Source organism: Euprymna scolopes, chromosome 7, assembly GCF_053919585.1.
Source record: "Euprymna scolopes isolate OS-2025 chromosome 7, ASM5391958v1, whole genome shotgun sequence".
Taxonomy (NCBI): Eukaryota; Metazoa; Mollusca; class Cephalopoda; order Sepiida; family Sepiolidae; genus Euprymna; species Euprymna scolopes.
Genome location: NC_136488.1, coordinates 913,556 through 934,854, shown reverse-complemented (window position 1 = coordinate 934,854; position 21,299 = coordinate 913,556). Strand labels below are relative to the sequence as shown.

The window sequence follows — 21,299 nt, the reverse complement described above, 5'->3', positions numbered from 1 at the left end:
TCCTAGAGCTTTATTAATATTGAGTAAAACGATCCCTAATTGTGAGTTAAAAATTAGTTCCAAAAGGAAAAAACAAACAAACTTAACTCGATTGTACGATCGTTTCGGAAACAATGCTTATTTTATTAATATTGACAATAATTTGACAAAAGTTTTGTCCTTTAAATAGTTTTCTCATCAGCAAAAATAGGGGGGAGAAGTTAAAACACCAAAACAAAACTAGCATTTTAGTTGTGAGTAAGGCAGATATTCCTTATTTAGCTCCATTATAAAATTTGTTTTAAGTTCAGTCTAATCGTTGAAATAATTAATTAGAGTTTATATTACTTTAAAAACGCTGTTCTAGCTTAGATAAAATCTTTTTCAGATTTAACAAAAGACCTACAATAATATCAGAGCGTCTCCATTTATGCTGAACATCTACAGAATGCCACCATCAATATATTACATATGAATGAATCCCCTGTGGAATTTCTACAGTTCCCGCTAGTTATTATTACCACACACACACACACACACACACGTGATGATAATATAATCTGTCCATCTGTTTTATGATACTCATTACTATCAACAGCAGTCCAACCATCTGTCGAGCCAGTTATCATATTTCTTTCCATCTCCAGTTTTATACTAATAGATTCTTACCTTTATGTCTCACAATCTGTTAACAGATAAAAATACATATCTGTTCCATAGAGATTCGTTTTATATTTGTAAATCGCCACCCACACTTATTTCAAGCAAAAAAATGCTAATGACATCATTCTCCTCGACTTTCTGTAGAATTGAAATGTACAAATAGAAAAATTGTTTTAATTTCATTAGCAAATATAACTTATACGAGTGTACACTCTCTTTCAAAGATGACAGGAAAAATATTATCCTTCGCACTAATCTATATATCTATAAGAGTGAGAATGTGTGTGTGTATCTATGTGTGTGTGAGGACAATTCTCAATCTATATACTCAACGAATTTTTATCTACAAACTTAAAATTTCGTATATAGGATATTCAGACATGTGGAAAACTTTTTAATTGGTTTTCATCTGAAAAAAAAAGAAAAAAAAGGGTTGCTAAGCAGTCAAAATTGAAAAATTGGTACGTGGGAGTCGTCAGATTTTTATGTTTGCTGTTTCACGAATGCGCATGTGTGAATATGACAGATTCATTATGTTAAGAATAAGTAAGTTAAAAACACTTTTTAAAGATTGTGTCAAACTGGCCTATGGTTATCATACTTGACTCATTGTTATTAGGTTTTAGTTTCGATCTCAGCTAGAGTACTTTTTCTGCTTACAAAAAGTTAATTGTTTAGAAAAAACATAATACTCGCATGCACAGGTCACGGTTTCTGTATGAATTAAAATGTAATATTTATATTTTACGACCGGGCAATTCTTATATTCATATAAAATAACGCCCGAATCAGTGAAAATTAAATAAAAAAAAGTTTCATTATAGAAATAGATTTTCTATTTTTCTCTTAAATTCTTGAAACGTATTCATCACTCAGTTTTTACTTGCTAACTTTCCTGCAACCAAACGGATATATACAGCATGTTACAACAAAATCCGACACTTGACAAAAAGAAAACAAAATGGGCAATAAAAACCTAAAATGTATATGCAGAGACCCAACAATTTTTTTTAAACAACAGAGTAATATGCTACATTATTTTATTATCATAATTATTATCATCATAATTATTATTATCATCATATTAGTTACATATTACATCGTTTTTCAATGTAAATGCTGCTGATAAGAACTACCATCTTAAGGTTGATGTGAAATGAATCACATACTTTGACGATCATTTGGGACAATACCTAAATGATGACAGCCATCAGAGAGCTGACTATGTTGTGGGCATGCTTGTTAGTTTTGGTCCTGATCATGTCCCAGAAGAAATAGTCAAGGAGTAGGATGAGAAGGGTAGCCACAAATCTGGCAACTAGTCATGAGGAACACTGTAGAATAGCCACACTTGGATAGTCTTAACCTTGTTTACAGGAGCAAAATCGTTTTGGAATATGCAGGAGCATCTGGTGACGATTTTGTCTATCCACATCTTTACTACATTCTTCTGTCACTCTTGATAGATCTTGACAGTGATTCTCAGACCCGTTGGAAAGAAAAACAGAGGCATTATGTCCCACTCACTGGAAATGATGCAGGAGAGAAACTTTTTATGCTTTATGATGGAAACTTGATGCCTTCGCAGATCCACCTGCTGTCCTACCTATTCTTAATTCTTTTCATCAGTGGAAAAACCTTAGCATCGTGGCAGAACCATACTTGAAAACGTCATCATCTTGCCATTCTGTGATATTTGTGATGAACATACGATGAGATTTAAAAGGAGTAACGAATGTTCTTCTTGACCGTTCATCAGCCCATGTCAGCATCAATCTATGATAGCTCTAGCTTTAGATTTTGCTGCAACACCTCATATATATATATATATATATAGTCATCCACATACAGTACTGTTTCGCTGTTTCACAGCTCATCAGTGCGGCTAGACAGGCAACTACCTCAAGCCAGGATTGAAACCCGACCGTTTATACGGCAGTCAAGGCTTCTAACCATTACGCTATTGGCGGCTGCTTGAACGAGTAGTGAGTTTAACGATGTTTTGATATCGTCCGAAATACCTCCGCTCGATTTGTTTACACAAAGAGCGTCGCTTATATGCTAATGGTAATTCGTTTTTCACTTCTCAATATGCTCAACTCAAGGTGAGGAGCACTATAGTCATCCACATACAGTACTGTTTCGCTGTTTCACAGCTCATCAGTGCGGCTAGACAGGCAACTACCTCAAGCCAGGATTGAAACCCGACCGTTTATACGGCAGTCAAGGCTTCTAACTATATATATATATATATATATATATATATATATATATATATATATATATAGTTCTGTAATATTTGGAGAATTACAGCTCACAGTGCCGGAACTCTTTGAAAGGGGGACTTTTTTCCTTGATCACCGTTTTGTACAATACCAATGCACATCTTTTGCTGTTGGAAGTTTACTCATCAAATCTATCTTTGTCCATGTCTTTATTTATCCCTCTTTCTTAAGTCTGTTCTTATTAATTCCTCACATGTGAACTTACCTTACAATCTCCAGATTTAATTGTCCTCTGAGATAATCAGATCTTTGTCTCTCATATACATGCTTTTTCAATTATATTTCATCACTTGTGCATACACATCCCTTTTATTTAGAAGCTCAATGTTAGCTACATATAACAACAGAGTATATGTAAAATAACTGTATAGCTACATTCCAAGTTCCAAATATTTATTTTTCTTACCAAACAACTCTTTCAGCATGTTAAAATTTTGGCACATTCTTTACTGATTTGTTTTGTTATGTAAAAACAATACATTATTATTACGTAAATATTGAATCTTTTTGTGCATATATTCTTCAGAGAAATAGAATTTTTTTTGCTTAGCAAGAAATATGCATGACAATATGCAAGAATATGCCTGACAATATAATGTCAGAAAACAGGAATTCCATAAAAAATCCAGCACCGCACATTTAGTAGTAATCTTAGTATTAAGTGTCAATAGCTACTTAAAGAAATATGCGATGCTTGATCTTCTATGGAATTCATTTTTTCCGACATTATATTATCATGCATATTTTTTGCTAGGCAAAAAAAAAATTCTATTTTTGAAGAGTATACACATGAAGATTCGATATTGACATAATAATAATTTATTGTTTCTGTGTAACAAAACATATCAGTAAAGAATATGCCAAAGTTTTGACATGCTGAAAGAGTTGTTTGGTAAGAAAAATGAATATTTGGAACTTGGAATGTAGCTATACTGTAAGTATTTTACATATACTCTTGTTATATTCAACTAACACTGAGCTTCTAAACAAAAAGGGTTGGTATACACAAAGGGTAAAATATAATTGACAAAGTATGTTTTACCAAACACACACACACACACATATATATATATATATATATATATATATATATATATATGAGAGACAAAGATCTGATTACATCAAAGGATGATTAAATCTGGAGATTATAAGTTCACAGGTAAGGAATTAATAAGAATAAACTTTAGAGAAAGAGGGATAAATAAAGACATGGCCAGAGATAGATTAGGTTGGAAGTGAATTTGTAAATACTGTCCAACACGTGTCAGCATGGATGCCAAAGCGAATATGATGAGAGATTCATTTAAACGTTTATTTTTCCCTTTTAAACCGGTGAATTAAAAATATCAATCAAAAGAAAATTATTCACTTATTTTGTATTTATATGAGGAAAAAGAAACTGGGATAAAAAAGAAAATTTTAATTATTTCCCGTTAGAATATATTCGTATATATCAAATAGACACAAAATCAGAAATGTTGATTTTAAGAGATTTCTATAGAAGTCTTTGATATTTTTATTAAGCTTAGAAAATATTTTATCCTTCCTTTTTATCAGTTTCCCTATTTTCTTTGGCGTTTTAACAACATTTCATGCAATCTTCTTCACAAAGATTAGAAAAGTATGTCAATCTTAACTTATTTTGCTGCATCTTTTCTAACACTACGTGCCCTCTTTTTTTTTTTACCTCTAAAAAGAACATATGTGTCTAATATCACATAAAATAAGGTGATGTCTATTTTAGTTTTAACAAATTTGGTGCTGTATGATCTCAGCTGACATTACATACCTACGATCCCTCCTCAACCTGGCAGGGGTATGAAAGAGGCTAAGTGTGCCGAGAATAATCAGTAGAAAGTTTCAACAAGGCTTTAAATTTTTCAGATTAGTTTTTACTATCAAAATTCTGTTGTAAAAGTTCATAGAGTAGCTTTTAACATTAACAACATATATTATTTTAAACCCAAACAACGTTATTGCACATGTGCACTAATCAGAGCTGAAATTAAATTCAGCTCTTTAAAAAAAAAAAAAAAAAAAAAATCGCTATGACGTTAAATTTTTTTTTTTTTTTTTAATTAAAAACTTAGCTGTACCTCTGTGGCATTACCCAGAATGCAGTAAAGTTATTTTAGTTTTTAAGCCTTATTTATTTGCACAGTTTTCTAAATTAATTGATAAAGTACCAAAAAATATCCGAAAATTAATTTTTACTTTTCAATTTCATTCAATTCATTTTTACAATTTTCTACACTAGTGCTATTTTGAACTTCATTGGTTAATTTGTTCACTAAAGAAATCTAATTGTGTGGTCGATTTAGTTTATTGCCAATAAATTTTCAGATATTAAATTTCTGTTTCCCATTAATCATCTTAAAGATAATTCATTTTTATAATTTCGATCTTTATTTTATCACTTTTTGTTATATACATGCTTTTTCTTTTTACTTGATTGATCTCAAATAAGGCAAATTCCACTGAGATGTGAGGGGCTACTATTAAATAGAGGCCTTACCTACAAGAGCAATCCTAAATTGAGTACTGTGCAGCAAGAGGTTTGGTCACATTACATTTAAATTTCTGTATATTGCTAGAATCTGAGAAATAATGAGCATGACGGATATACCAAAGGCAAGCACCACAAGTTAAAAAAAATGTTATTAGAGTAGAAAGCTACCTTTACAGGTAAGAGCTGGGAATTTGCTGATTGTCAGATCGGTTACATCAAGGGGTAACCAGTGCAGCAAGTTCATTGTAGCAAAATCCATCAAGGTATATTCATTCGTTGGCAGACTGTTATCCTCATCTTCATAGTTGTTGTTGTTTCACTAAGTTTCGACAAACTCATCACCTGGCCTTCATCCGATAATTAACCGCAACGGGAATAGAAATGCTGAGTCTTGTAACTGTATCCCTAGTAATTACTGCCTTCCATAGTTGTTGTCTCACCATGTTTAGGCCAACTAATCTGCTGACCTGCTTGGGTAAGATTGAAATCGCTATCTTTAGACAATGCTCATTAGGAACCGTAAAGGATAAGTTGGCAGAAATGTGTTACAACAACAATGACGACTATGAAGGTGAGGATAACAATACGTAAAAAGTATGAAAACACAATTTATGAAATTTCATCTCAAAGGATTTAAAAAATAAAAATAAAAATATGTAATCCATAAAGGTACTTGTAAAACAAACACAAGGATGTAACATTACAGTGATGGGACAGGAGTTGGAGCTTGGTAGATTGTATGGGATCTGTTTATTTAGAGGCTTTTCTATGACCCTGTCTAAGAGAAGGCTGACTCTTAGGTCAGATGCTATCAACTAGTGTAATCAGTGGTTGAAGAGATATATCCCAGAGCATTTATTTTAAGTGCCCTAAAACTAGAATAACCGTGAAATGGGAATTCATTTTATGTTAAATTTACTTAAATTCACGCTAAATTCTAAAATAATTTATCTTTATTTGTTTTCTTCCTGGTAAGTTTTTCAGGATGTTCATACGCAATCGCCTAAAAAAAGTAAAATCTTATTTCTGCTTAGAGGTGGAAGTGATTTAGCCAAGAGTGTTAATCTACAATCACACCATAATAATACTTATAAGTTCTTGTCCACAAGGACCTATGGTGTAATGAGTAAAGTATTAGGGGACATTCAGTTCTAAGTGATACTCTTCTGGAGGTTGAAGTTTCAATCCTCAGTGCAGGTGATATTAAGAATACAATTGTGAATTAGGATTTCTACTTGATCCTGGCTGTTGAAACTATAGAATGCTACCCTCATGGATTAAATAAAGGGCTATATTTAACATTCCGTGTAGTTTCCAGAGTTCAACAGAAAGAATCTGTATGCGACAAACTACAACTAAAAGTCAGAAGTTACATCTGCCGAAACATTACGAAAAATGTACACTCAAGATGTAAACATTAATCCAAATAAAACAAATTATCAATTCTCATCTACAAAATTAAGAAACATCATATGTTCTTATATAATAAAAAAAATCTACCTTCTACAAAGAAGACAAAAATTTTACATTAAAATATCGGTTTAAATGCTTACATTTTTATGTTGGCAAATTTTCAATTGTAGTCTAAAAAAGTGCACTTGTCAATGAAAGGAACACGTAACAACTAAAGTGGCAAACAGTTTCAATAATATTGATAACCAAGAATCATTTTTATCATTCTTTGGTTTTATTACCTTCTATCTAGAATTTTATATTTTTAGAAATCGTTTTTTATATGGCAACCGAAAATCAAAGAGGAACTGATGCCAAAGTTTGTTCTCACACACAACTGTGAAAATATTTAACTCTAAAGTTTTTTGTTCTTTTTATCACACTTTTAAGTCACCTCTTGTAAGATTTGCTTAAGGATTGGACAAAAGTTAACAATATATAAAAATTAAAAGAATACATATTTTTTAATTTAATTATTAATGATGTTTGTCAGTATTTTTCTTGACAAAAATGTTTTATTTCGTTTTTAAACAATTTCGTGAACACTTCTAAATTAAATGTATTCTTTTAAAGGTTACCTATTATTGCTTATTTGTTGTTTTTGTTTACAAAAATAAAATGCATTTACATTGTATTTTGATGTTATTATGATCTATAGATTTTAGTTTTAATGTTAGTTAATTAATGTTTAATGTTAATGTTAGCACAAGTATTTATCTAATCAGCAGCATGCTACTGCAAAACAACTATGATGGGTTCGCCACATCTTCAGAATGGAAGACCACCGCCTCCCCAAAATGACCTTGTATTACAGACTTTCCACTAGCCACACCACAAAGAAGCACCAAAGAAATGGTACAAAGTACCTGAAAAAATCCCTTGGTGCCTGTCACATTGACTATCACCAATGGTCAACCCTTGCAGTCAGCCAAGGTGTTTAGCAACACACTATCCATTAAGCAGTCTTCTCCTTCGAGAACACTTGATGGACTTGTTTGGAGGACAGAAGACGTAGGAGGAAGGAGCGTCAACTAGCCTCAACCCCAAACCCAGACCAGACCCGAATCTGCAGCTGTTGTGGGAACATCTGCTTATCCTGCATTGGACTTGTCAGCTACGAGCATGTCTGCAGAAAATGTGGACATCCCCTTCCTGGATCTTTGTTTGCAAAACCAAACCATGATTTATCTAATTATGTTGATACACCTGTTCCCATCAAATCACTGAAGTTAAGCAACGTTTAGTCTGATCTGTACTAAATTGGGTGACCATTTGAGAATTCAAGGTGCTGTATGTACTCTCCATTTATCACAGCAGTTTTCAATCATCCTGGATCTCTTCTTGCCACTGGACCCAAGCAGTGCCGATTCAAGAAAGGTTTGGTTGGAGATTGTGCAACCCTTGCCTCACGATTCACGTGTGCAGCTAATCTTATAAGGGGGGTATCCATTGTCTCTTGAGATTGAACAGAGGCATCACAAAGTATTTGTCGTTTTATCATTCGTACCAACAATGGAAAATTGATGTTTCTGAATTTTCGAGATGATGATTGATTATTCATATAATTTGGGATATTCAGATTACTATTCTCATCTTGAATGTTATTTTCACAATGTTTTCGTTAATGAAGATGGTCGGATCTTTTGTCGATTGAAACATGAAAGTAACATTCAAGATGAAAACAGTAATTTGAATGATCCAATTAAAACGAATGGAAAATTAAGTTTTAAAAAATTTAATAATTTTTAGAATCGGACATTAGGTTAAAATATTTTCAAATTTAATGTCCCAAAAGTTTTGATTTTTCTGATTCCAATGAATCATCCCAACACTAGTGATAATATAATTCGAATTAATGCTATAGGAAATACATGTGGTCTATTTTTAGTTATATTTGATTTCCTTCACAGGATTCATTTGGAATAGTTCACTAAAGATTAGCAATGAGCACAAGACAACTTTATGTGGGCTTTTTGGGAGAAACAGGTGCTAAACGAGTAGACAGTAAAAAGTTTTAGAACATTAGAACATCTCCTGTGATGTTCTAATCAGACGTTCAGTGAGAAAACTTTTGTAATTCAATACAAAGTGATTCATGATCAAGCAAAATCAAAAATATGTCTTACATTTTTAAATTTATTCAATAATCCTCTCTTCATATAAAAATATTATATTATACATTTAGTGGTTAATGTCATGTAACATTTATCAACTCATTAAATAAACTTGAGTATGCTTTTTCAATCTGTCTTGTGATATTTTTATATATCATCTTTTTAAAACCAAATAGATGGTCTAAAGAATGGTTTACATGTTTGAGAGTTGACTGCTGTTTTCGACTGATAGTACAAGAGCCCTAACTCTAAGGTAGTGCCAAGAACGAATGCTCTGTCATAAGTCGTATAATATGGAAAGGGACCATGCACTTATCTCCAGTGGACTTTTGCAAGGCCACAATCATCTAGATCAGAGGTTCTCAATCAGAGGTAAATTTACACCTAGGAAGTAAAAAAATATATAGTCGGTGGTAAATAATTGAAGTATCTAATAATTTTAATTGAGGACATGTTGCTGCAATTTTAAAATAATGATTTCTTTTCAGATTGTGTCATGCCTTAGAAACTTACATACCTGCATTCATATGTCCAGTATGGCTTTGACTTCGTTATTGTGGATGTTGTGGAGAAGCCTCAGTGTCTTATGCGAATGAGTGTTCTCAAGTTTAGTAGCAATAAAGACAAAGGCCAAAAACCGCCTGAAGGCTGATGATATGAGAGTAGCACTGTCAGAAACAGCTCTTTGCATAAACAAACTGATTGACTCAATGAATCAACAGTATTCCCACTGATGATGCTTCTGGTGTTTTTGTTCATTATTTTTTGTAATACAAATTAACGTCAAAATTTCTTATTTTTGAAAAAATTTGATTTTTATTTATTTTGGTGATATGAATATATAATACTATTCTTATATGAAATCTTAAGTCCTTAACAATAAAAAGTTTCTTTTTGACCTTGTTTTTTTTCGTCATTTTATGATTGCTATGAATTTTTTGTATGGGAGTAGGGGGTAAATGGAGAAATGCATATTTATAAATATATTTATATATGGTTTCATAAATAAATATGCAAAACTCCTCAAATTTATACAAATTACATTTTTTTTGGATATTTACTATTGTAAATTTAAGTTATAAATAAACTTTCTAACATAAAACAAAAGAAAACAGCTTCTAAAATGATTCTAAAAAATAAAGTGAGGCTTGAACTGTGCTGCATTCTCTATTTGAGAGAGAGAGAGAGAGAGAGAGAGAGAGAGAGAGAGAGAGAGAGAGAGAAATAGGATGATGGGCAAATACAACCATCATGTCAGAATTATTCTACTGCCAATGGATTTACCTTTTATAAGTAATTAATTCCATTACTGCAATTAAATTAATTTGTGAATTTTTTCTTGAGCCAATATTTTTTTCCTTTAGGTACATTTAAAATAAATATAAAATATTTCAAGTAGAATTCAAGAAAATTATAAAAAAATAAATAAAAGGAATTGATACTTATTAATACAAAAATTGCTGTGGCAGAAGTAATTAAATTAAATTTGGAAAATTTTAAACATTTAAAAAAAATTGTTTTTATTTCAGAAAAAGGGTTTTATAAAAGTCTATTGAAGAAATAGTGGAAACTAATAATAAAAAATACGAATCTTACCTTTAAAAGTTCACTGAAAGAGGATTTGAGTCATGACAGTAAATTTCACAATAAGCGTCTGGAAGTTCTGGAAAAAAGATAAAGTGAAATTACCAGTGTTAAGTTTTTTTGATGAGGTACATATTGTGACTAATATCACATTAACATTTAAAAGTAGCAATTTTTTTTATACTCTTTTATCTAGGGACCTCAACAGTAAAGGGGTGGGGTTTTGCTGTTTGTTGCTAGGGCTGCTGGGAAAATGGTTGGATCGTTCTATCGCTCCAGTAGATATCTCATTGCTGATGCAATTCTCTACCTGTATAAGAGCCAAGTATGCCCAAGGATGGAGTCATGAATGCCACATCTGGGCAGGAGCTGCCACAAGCAGCTTATCCTGCCTTGACAGAGTTCAAAATAGACTTTGTAGCCTAATGGAGATGCCCTTTTCTCTTCCCTGCAACCTCTTTCCCATAGAAGAGACGTTGCAAGTCTCTCTGCTTTATCGTTATTTTCATGGCAAGTGCTCGTCTGAACTCCAGTCTATGATCCCCCTTGTCCTGACTTTCATGAAAAACACTTGTCTAGCTGAAGCCATTATCAATAATTTCCCCCACTCTTTATCTGTGCCTAAACCTAAATGTAGATTCCATGAACAAAGCTTCTTTCTTTAAACTGCACGCCTGTGGAATTCTGTTCCACTTTCCTGCTTTCCAACTGACTACAATATGGTTGTCTTCAAGTCCAACATGAACAAATTCTTGATGAGTCATCCACTTAAGTAATCCAAGTTACCAAATTTCCACTACTAATAATGTCTACGACATGTCCCCCTTGATCACTGTACTGTTATTAACCCTTATCCTCGAGTGGCCTCTAGGCCTTGATAACTGGTAACTTCTTTGTTAAAAAAAATGTATATTGAGGGTGCACAAGTGCTATGAGTTCATCGGAGCACATTCTATTAAAGTACTTGTAAAACAGGCACAGAGATGCAACATTGTTACACTGAGACAGAGGCTGGACTTTGGCCAATTGTTCAGGACTTATAAGATTTGAGACTCTTTTACCGACCTCGTCTAAGAGGGAGAAATTAATGATAGATGCACCAGTCCAGACGTGGTAACAATACTTCATTCTTGGGTAAATTGTGGCATTGTAAAGATTTAGGATGCTCTCTGGTAGTAGTAGTTTTCTAGCATTATAGAGGGAGCCCATCTTTGCAACAGCCTTGGCAAGTCATTTTACCTGTGAATGTTAGGACGTGGAGTTTGAATATTAGAATTTCAGGTAGGGTATTATTCGTCATGACAATTGGTGGTTGAGAAGGTTTTTTTTTGTAGTTTTTAAAGTACAGAAGCTTAGTTTTTTGTAAAATTAAATGTTATCATCTACTTACGGACTCATTCCACTACAGACTGAAGACCGTTTTTAGGTATTCTCTCAAGTGATAAAAAAAAAAAAACGAAGAGGAAAAGAATAGGTTTTATTTCTTTGTAAAACACCTGACTCAATTTGCGATAAATAAAATGCAGTTTTATTTTGTTTAAATGCATGTTGCGACAGGTGTCTATCCCCTCTCCTAAAAAAAAGGTGAGCAAAAATGAAGATCAAGAAAATCAATTTTAGTGTGAAATCAGAATTTTACCAACATATGAATCCACCACGATTAAAGAAGAATTGCACCTAAATTCAACTCACATAGAGTTAACTGCACGGAAAAGAGTGAGGCAGCTTAAAGATTTACCTATGTAATAGAAAAAGGCAGACCTTTAAAAACTACACTAGAATGCAAACCGAGATACATATGTTTATGCACAATCCTATGACAGAAAAGGCAAGGCTGCCTACAGACTTCCCTGCAAAAAAGGGCAGACCCTTCAAAAACTAACGCTTGGGTTATAAGATGAGATATATATAAAGGCATATGTATAAATAGAAAGACTATGACAGAAAGGAGAGAGACCACCCACAAACTTTCACATGTAGCAGAAAAGAGTGAACTGAATGCAGATGCAACTGCGTTGGACAGGAATGAAAAAGAGCTGTCATTGTATGGCACAAGATGAAAAAAGAGGATACATTATGTTGTATTGAGACACAAAGAATGTGTCTATTTCACATAAATAAAATTAATCTTCCGCTATGTCACAAGGAACCGCTTGTTGTAGGAAGACTATGGAATTATTTACTGGAGAGAAGAACCATGTGTATCCCACTGAAGGGAGAAATGGAACTGATCTTCTGCTATGTCATTAAGAACCGCTCATTATAGGAAGCCAAGAGAAATATTTACTGGAGAAAGAGATGATGTTTATCCTGCCGAAGGGGATGTGAGCCAAAGATTGGATTATATTATCACATATTGAAATTCCAGGAATCTTCGGAATTAGATGATTATTTCTTTTGGACATTTTATTTTATCTGGATATCGTATGTTTCCATCAGCTAAGTATTTTGTATTTGTTATTCCCATCCCTCACCCAGACCTTTTCCATCCCTACTGGACAGCCAACTAATTTCATATGATATTGATGTTAAAATATGTTTCTTATATTTGGATTGGAATAATCCTTTCTTGTAATAAAAAAAAAGAGAGAGATATTTTATTTACTAACTTCTTGTGTTCAACTCTTCTTTGGCCCGTTGAGTATTGTATGAAGATTCTTTTGGGAAGATTGAACCCTTCTGTGTAATAAAAGAATTATATATATATATATATATATATATATATATATATATATATATATATATATATATATACAAACCCTTAGTTGTCGTGTTCTTTCATTTTTTGCCGTCTGTGTGCTTCACTTGGTTATTTCATGATGATAATGATCTGAACTAAGACTTATCATATGAGCCGTAACATTTCATGGCTAACATTTTTTTTTTTATTAATACATCATGAGAATGTGGGGAGATACGGTCAATTTTGTAGAGTTGCCGATTCTACACCAGGAACTTCTACAGAAGTAAGTACTCTCAGCTCGCACATATTAAACCATGTACCAATAAATGATAAATGCACATGCATAATATATGAATATTTTCTATCTAAATAACTGAATTGTCACTTATGGCAATTCTGATTGAGATAGAAGATAGAAGTCTCAAGACTGCAGGAAAGAAGCTTTACATTAAGATCTTGAAAATTAATTATAATGAATTAAAATATATAAGAAAATACAATAGTTAAACACAAATTCACCATTAATGGCACCTCTTCGTAACTCTTACACATCTTGAGTTTAAAAAAAATAGGAGGCTTTACTTTTGGACTAACACTCATACGAACAAAAATTTTAAAAGTTACAATTATTTTAAAAGTCTTTAATCATGATTAAAGTAAATGAATAGTAAAAAGAAATAAAAAAATACTTCGATTTTATAAATCAGTATTAAAATGACATGCCAGGTTTCTTTGTTTAAAATGACATGCCAGGTTTACTTCAACTGATATTTTAATGAGAGAATCTAAACTTTTTTATTATTTTCATCGCATGTGCTCGTCTGAGTTCCAATCTATGGCCCCCTTGCCAAACTTTCACAAAAACACTTTTTTAGTTAAGACTAGTTACAACCATTAACGCCCCCCCCACTCTGTGCCTAAATCTCAATGCAGATTCCATGAACACAGCGTCTTCCTTATAACTGCCCACCTGTGGAACACTGTTCCATTGGTCTGCTTCCTGGCCAACTACAGTATGGTAGCCTGCAAGTCCAATGTAAACAAGTTTTTGTTGAACCGTCCCCATAAATAATAAAATTGTACTCAACTTACACCATTAACGCTTACTACACTATCACCTTATATTTATTAACCCTTATCCTTGAGTGGTCATCAAGCCTTGATAAGTGGTGACTCCTTTGAAAAAATATTTCTGGTCTTAATTGAAAGAAAGTAACTGGTACCAGCTAGATTTTAAGATGTTTTTGTTTTATGATATCGAAGACAAGCTTTCAATATCAGGAGAGTTTTCATTTTCATCCAACCCCCTTCTTTACCTCGAGATCTGTTTATTTCTTACACAATGAGGTTAAGCTATGATCACAAATAATCAGTGAATTTGTGAGGAAATGATTGGTTAAATCGGTAAAGAGAACTAGAGTAGCTTGAAGCAAGTTAAAATTTGGAATAAAAAATAAACATTAAAAAAATAAAAGAATAATTATATTAGCTGGAATAAAAATTGGGAATCTTTGTATTTTTAGATAATTCTTTTAATTTTAAAGTAATCTACAGAAAAAAAAAAATCTTCTTCCCTCTGTGCCTTTAGGGTTGGAATGCTAAATATGCAATTACAGTTTGGCTTGGCTGTTTAACAGCATATCCATCGGTTCATTTAATGCAGAAAAGACATTATTTATTTTAAAAGATTAATTAAAGATAAACTGCTATTCGACCCATGACTTCAGGGTGTTGACATATATATATATATATATATATATATATATATCTCGGTGTACGCACAGTCATGTTCCGTTCATGCAGAGAAGCAAGCCATGTTGATTTGTATGACATAAATGATGAACTAATATGTGTGTGTGTGTGTGTGTGTGTGTGTATGGTATAATCATGCTGACACACCGGTTCTCGTTAGATCACAAAAGTTAAGCAATGATGACCCTAGCCAGTATCAGATGGGTGACCATTTTGGAATACCAGACGCTGTATGTACCACGCTAGAACATAGAAATTTCCAGATTGGCATTTAGGGGTGTGTTTAACAAAACTATTAGGGGAGATGCACTCTTAGTTTTCGTTAGGACATGCATCTTGTTCAGTTTAAAACTGCTATTATGTTCACTTTTATTTTTCTATTTTATTCATTTATTTTGTTTTTTTTTACATAGGCATCACCACTTACCAATGCCAATGATAAGGGTTAAAGAGTGTACAGTAGAAATTGGACAATATAGTAATCGTTAATGGAAATTTGGTAAATTTGTTAACTTATATGGAATGGCTCATCAAAAACTTGTTTATGTTAGACTTGAAGACAACCATATTGTAGTCAGCTGGAAAGCAGGAAAATGGAAGACAATTCCATGGGCGTGCAGTTCGAAGAAAGAAGCTTTGCTCATGGAATCTATGTTTAGGTTTAGGCACAGATAAAGAGTGAGGAAAATTAGAGATAGTGTTTTCTGCTAGACAGGTGTTTCTTGTGAAAGTTTAGCAAAGAGGGACCTTAAATTGGAGCTCTTGCCATGAAAATAAGGATAAAGCAGAGACAAACTCGCAACATCTCTTCTGTGAGAAAGAGGTTGTAGGAAAGAGAAAAGGACATCCCCTATGAGGCTACGAAATCTATTTTGAACTCTATCAAGGCAGGATAAGTCCTTTCTAGCAGCTCCTGCCCAAATGTGGCAACAGTACTCTATCCTTGGACGTATCTGGCTCTTATATAGATAGAGAATTGCATCAGCAGTGAGATATCTATTCGATCGATAGAAGGATCTCACCATTTTTCCAGCGGCCTTGGCAACGGATTTTAAGATCAGGAGTAAAGGTCAAGCCCAGAAGCTTGTCCAAACATGAGGCCTTCCCTAGACGAGAGACATTCATTTCAATTGATGCCAGATGGGGATCAGAGTGTTGATGATGTAAAGATAAACGCTTGGTTTTAGATGCATTAAGAGTAACAAGCCACCCCTTTCCCCCTTATACCATTTGCTCAAGATCAGAGGAGAGAGAATCAGAGAGAACTTGGTCGTTTACGGTCTTAGATGTGCTACCATAGATAGTAGTGTCATCAGCATAAATGTCTACGAATGATGTAAGGATGTGATTTGGAAGATCATTAATGTAGATCAAGAAGAGAGTTGGGCGCAGGATGGACCCCTGAGTGTTAATGCTTCAGGGAAACATTAATACTAATTCTGATTTCTGCCCATCAACCACTTTTTTTTATAAATCTATCAGACAGAAATGATTTAATAATTGAGAAGAAATTTCCAGCTATACCGTAGCTGGAGATCTTGTGAAGTAAACCTCTATGCCATACTCTATCAAAGGCCTTTGATATGTCAAGAGCAATTGCCCTAGAAAGGTAGCCTCCATCAGGAGATTTGCTAATCCTATGAGATATAACTGTAAGCACATTTGCTGTAGATCTAGCAGAATGGAAACCATATTGCGTGTCACTAACAAGATTATTTTTGCTGAGATGGTTGATTACTTCTCTATTTAACACAGATTCCAGCAACTTACTCATGATGCACAGGAGACTTATTGGCCTGTGCTGAGAGGGAGATGAGCGATCACCTGAATTCTTAAATACAGGGCATACTGATGAGATTTTCCAGGGTGATGGGAAGCAATTCCCCTTAAGACAATGTGTAAACAGTTTTGTAAGGATGGGCGCTAGTTCAGGTTGAAATCTTTTGAGTACTATAATTGGAATACCGTCAGGGCCGGTTGCTTTACTGGAATCAAGGTTTTTGATTAGCTTGGCAACATTACGTACAGATATTTGTATATCACAAAGCGTGTTTTATGATAGAGGAGGAAATATTGGCAGGTGGTGGCCTTGGTCGCAAAGGGTAGAATTAGCTGCAAAGTTCTTGGCAAAGAGTTTGGCTTTGTCTGATGCTGATGAGATTACCTTAGGTCCATTTATGATAGTTGGGATAGACCACACGCTTCTGTTCAGGATCCTGTTTGCTATTTGCCAAAACTGTTGAGAACCAAGCCGCTGCTCAGCTACTTTAGACTTGACGGACTGAGCATACAACTCTCTTGCATTCTTTATTACGTTTTTACAGTGGTTGCTGGTAGTCCTAAAAGCGGCTTTAGTCTCAGTACATCTATTACATTGGAAGCAATGGAAAAAGTGATTTCTGTGCGCAATGGCAGCAGCACATTCTGGAGAGAACCACGGCTGGCTGTAAGGTTTTGGTGGAATTTTTTCGAGGGTATTAAACCGTCTATAACTACAATTAACCATTCCGTCAGGTCTGATACTATAGAGGACACATCCTTTTTAAACATGGAACGCAGAGGTAGATCTGATATAAATGTACAGAAGCTATCCTAGTCAGCCATAGAGTATTGATATACTGTACGATGGAGAGGTACATCTGAGGACTTATTACATTTCATTTTTATCTTAACTAACACAACAGAGTGATCGGAAGATCCAAGTGGAGACAGAACAGAAGCTGAACACAGTTCAGGGCAAGTTATGAGAAAAAGGTCTAGGAGACTTGTATACTAGCCATCAGTATCGGGCACACAGGTGGGTTTGTGAACAATTTGAGTGAGGTCATAAACAATGGAGAAATCATGACAGCACCTCCCCTCATCATCGGTCTTGTTTGAGTGAGTTAACCATTCCACATCGTGAATATTAAAGTCTCCACAGATATGAATATTAGCTGAAGGATAAGCAGATAGGATGTGGTCAATTTTTTCAGATATGCTTTTAAAGATAGTGACTCCGCTGTTGTGGGAGCCATAGAGAGCAAATATAACTGCAGTAGTTTGAGCAAGTGCAACCCGGAAGCACATAAAACCCTAAAGGTATTACTTCTTAACCAACTTTTTAAACGAGTTAAAAATAACCAGACTTTTTCAATCTGATAAAAGTTCCATTATAGCATATTTATTATGGGGTGGTCGAACATTCTGGTATTAGATAGATAATTCAATGCTGAATTTAATAGAAATAAATAAAAATACAAAACTCACCAAGACCCCCTCCCCCTTCCACCACCACCCAACATACCCTTTAAATATTGGCATAAAAGCAGACTGACCGACTGGCTGGCACTCGTCCTCTTTAAGCTATCGCCTCCAAGCCAAGTCGAACGCTATGGTTCCCAAAAGCTAAGAACCTTTTCTGTTCATAACTTTTGCAGCCTATTAATCTAAAAACACTAACATGTCTAGTTTTTTTTGTTGTTTTTTTTACTTTTCCTTATTACAGGTTTGACTCTAATCCTGAATATTTGTCTTGTTTTCTTATCTTTCTCCTAAATGTTTTTGTCAAAAATACTATTATTAACCAATATTTTTTTTTCTTATATTTAAAACGAAAAAAAAAAGTCTCCCATGAAACTGAACATTTCTCAAATTATATTTGTATATTATCTGAACTCAAAAACATGTGGCTTTTTTGTATTTTTTTTTTCTTCTAAAGTATGCATTACTTCTAGCTAAAGTTAATACAAAACCTTAAAGGTATTACTTCTTAACCAGCTTTTTAAACGAGTTAAAAATAACCAGACTTTTTCAATTTGATAAAAGTTCCATTATAACATATTTATTATGGGGTGGAGCTGGAACAGTTTAATATCCCAGCCCAACCTAGATAAAGACAAAAAGTATCCATGCATTAACATGGGAGGGGAGACTATCTTCAAGTACTATCCTAAGCCGGGAATGGGTAAAGGACTTATACGAAGTAGATATTAATAAGTCCTTCTCACCTTTTTTTTTTTAATTTCATTTTAGTTTATTTTTATTTTTTTCAATGGAGAGTAGATAATGCATGTGGATGTGTTATCGGCAGCTCCAGTAACTCTCGCTTCTCCTTTGTTGTCCTTCAGTCCTCATTTCCAATGGATGATTTTTCTGACAAAGGGTGAAAAAAAAAGCTGCTTTCTAGGTCGGTAGTACTTTGTAAAGAGTAGCCTGAGATGTCGGAAAATTTCTGTTTCTATGTCTATCCTTGTGGTCATGTCACTAGTAAGGGTGCTGGAGGTAAACGTTTCATCTGGGCTGACGTTATCCGCCTGATAGTCAGGAACCCGAACCTTGTTCATAACTTTTGCAGCCTATTAATCTAAAAACACTAACATGTCTAGTTTTTTTTTTGTTTTTTTTTTACTTTTCCTTATTACAGGTTTGACTCTAATCCTGAATATTTGTCTTGTTTTCTTATCTTTCTCCTAAATGACAGTAGGCTGTCCTATCAGCAGGTGCAAAGTACCGGGCTGCTGTATTGCCATTTGGTGAATCGATTCTGGACCATACAGTAGTTTATGGTAGGGCCTCTCGATGCCATACTAGTGGGTAATTGTTACGGCTTTACCTTATCATGTGCCACAAAAAAAAAAAAAAAAAAAAAAATTTCTTGTCTTTTTCTCTCTTCTTTTCCCTCTCTGTCCTGCTCCAACCAAGTCTACCGACCTGCTCCACAAACCCCAAAACCTCAATCATGACAAATCTCCAAAATAGAAACACAAATAAACCTAAAACCCCATCCACCAACGTAGACCCCTACTACCAGGTCTCCTTCTCCAACATCAGGGGTCTACGTTCCAACCTTCCAGAGGTTGAAACACAATTACAGGAGATGAAACCGGACATATTCTTTCTAAGTGAAACTGGCATAGGGCCAACCACTTCTCTAGACGAATTCATAATTAAAGGATACTCCAACTTAACATCTAAATCTGACCACAAGATCGCCATGGGCATGGAATATGTGCCTACATCAAAGATGGCTTTCCATGTGGTAGGGATATCTCCAGAGAAGACCCTAATTTACCTTATATGTGCTTTTGGGTTGCACTAGCTTACACCACTGCATTTATATTTGCCCTCTATTGCCCCCACAACAGTGGGGTTACTATCTTTAAGAGCATATCTGAGAAAATTGACCACATCCTGTCTGCTCATACTTTGGCTAACATTCACATTTGCAGTGACTTCAATGTCCATAACATGGAATGGCTGACCCACTCAAATAAAACCGATGACGAGGGGAGGTTTTGTCATGATTTTGCCATTGCCAATGACCTCACTCAGATTGTCCACAAACCCACCCGTGTGCCTGATACACCCGGTCAATATGCAAGCCTTCTAGACCTTTTCCTCACAACTTCCCCTGAGCTGTGTTCATGTTCCATTCTATCTCCTCTGGGATCCTCTGACCACTCTGTTGTAGCAGTTAAGATAAAAATGAAATGTAATAAGTCTTCAGACGTACCTCTTCACCGTATGTATATCGATACTCTATGGCTGACTGGGATAGCTTCCATACATTCATAGCTGACCTACCCCTGCATTCCATGTTTAAAAAGGATGTGTCCTCTATAGTATCAGACCTGACCGAATGGTTAATTGTAGGCATAGACCGATTCATACTATCCAAAAAATTCCAACAAAAACCTAACAGCCAGCCATGGTTCTCCCCTGAATGTGCTGCTGCCATCGTGCACAGAAATCACTTTTTCCATAGCTACCAACGTAATAGATGTACTGAGGCTAAAGCTGCCTTCAGGACTGCCAGCAACCACTGTAAAAGAGTAATAAAACATGCAAGAGAGCTATATGCTCAGTCTGTTAAATCCAAAGTAGCTGAGCAGCGGCTTGGTTCCCACCAGTTCTGGCAAATAGCAAACAGGATCTTGAACAGAAGTGTGCGTTCTATCCCAACTATCATCAATGGACCTGAGGTCATCTCGTCAGCATCAGACAAGGCCAGACTATTTGCCAAGAACTTTGCAACTAATTCTACCCTATGCGACAATGACCATCAACTCCCTGTATATCCTCCTATAACAGGCAACACGCTAGGTAACATACAAATATCTGTGCGTGAGGTCGCCAAGCTAATCAAGAACCTTGATTCCAGTAAAGCAACTGGCCTTGATGGCATTCCAGTTATAGTGCTGAAAAAGCTCGAACTAGAACTTGCTCCCATACTTACAAAACTGTTTAAGCGTTACCTTAAGGAGAAGAGCTTTCCTCATCAGTATACCCTGTATTTA

The 21,299-nt window shown here is 34.5% G+C and overlaps 1 long non-coding RNA gene across 1 annotated transcript in view; it reads right to left on the bottom strand.

The window, feature by feature from the left end:
• The window catches only part of LOC145279589 (uncharacterized), a 511,586-nt gene that overhangs the window by 354,097 nt on the left and 136,190 nt on the right, over nt 1–21,299 (bottom strand). Inside the window, exon 2 of the long non-coding RNA XR_013868404.1 lies at nt 10,599–10,665. This is a non-coding gene — a long non-coding RNA (uncharacterized LOC145279589). The remainder of the gene's footprint in view (nt 1–10,598; nt 10,666–21,299) is intronic.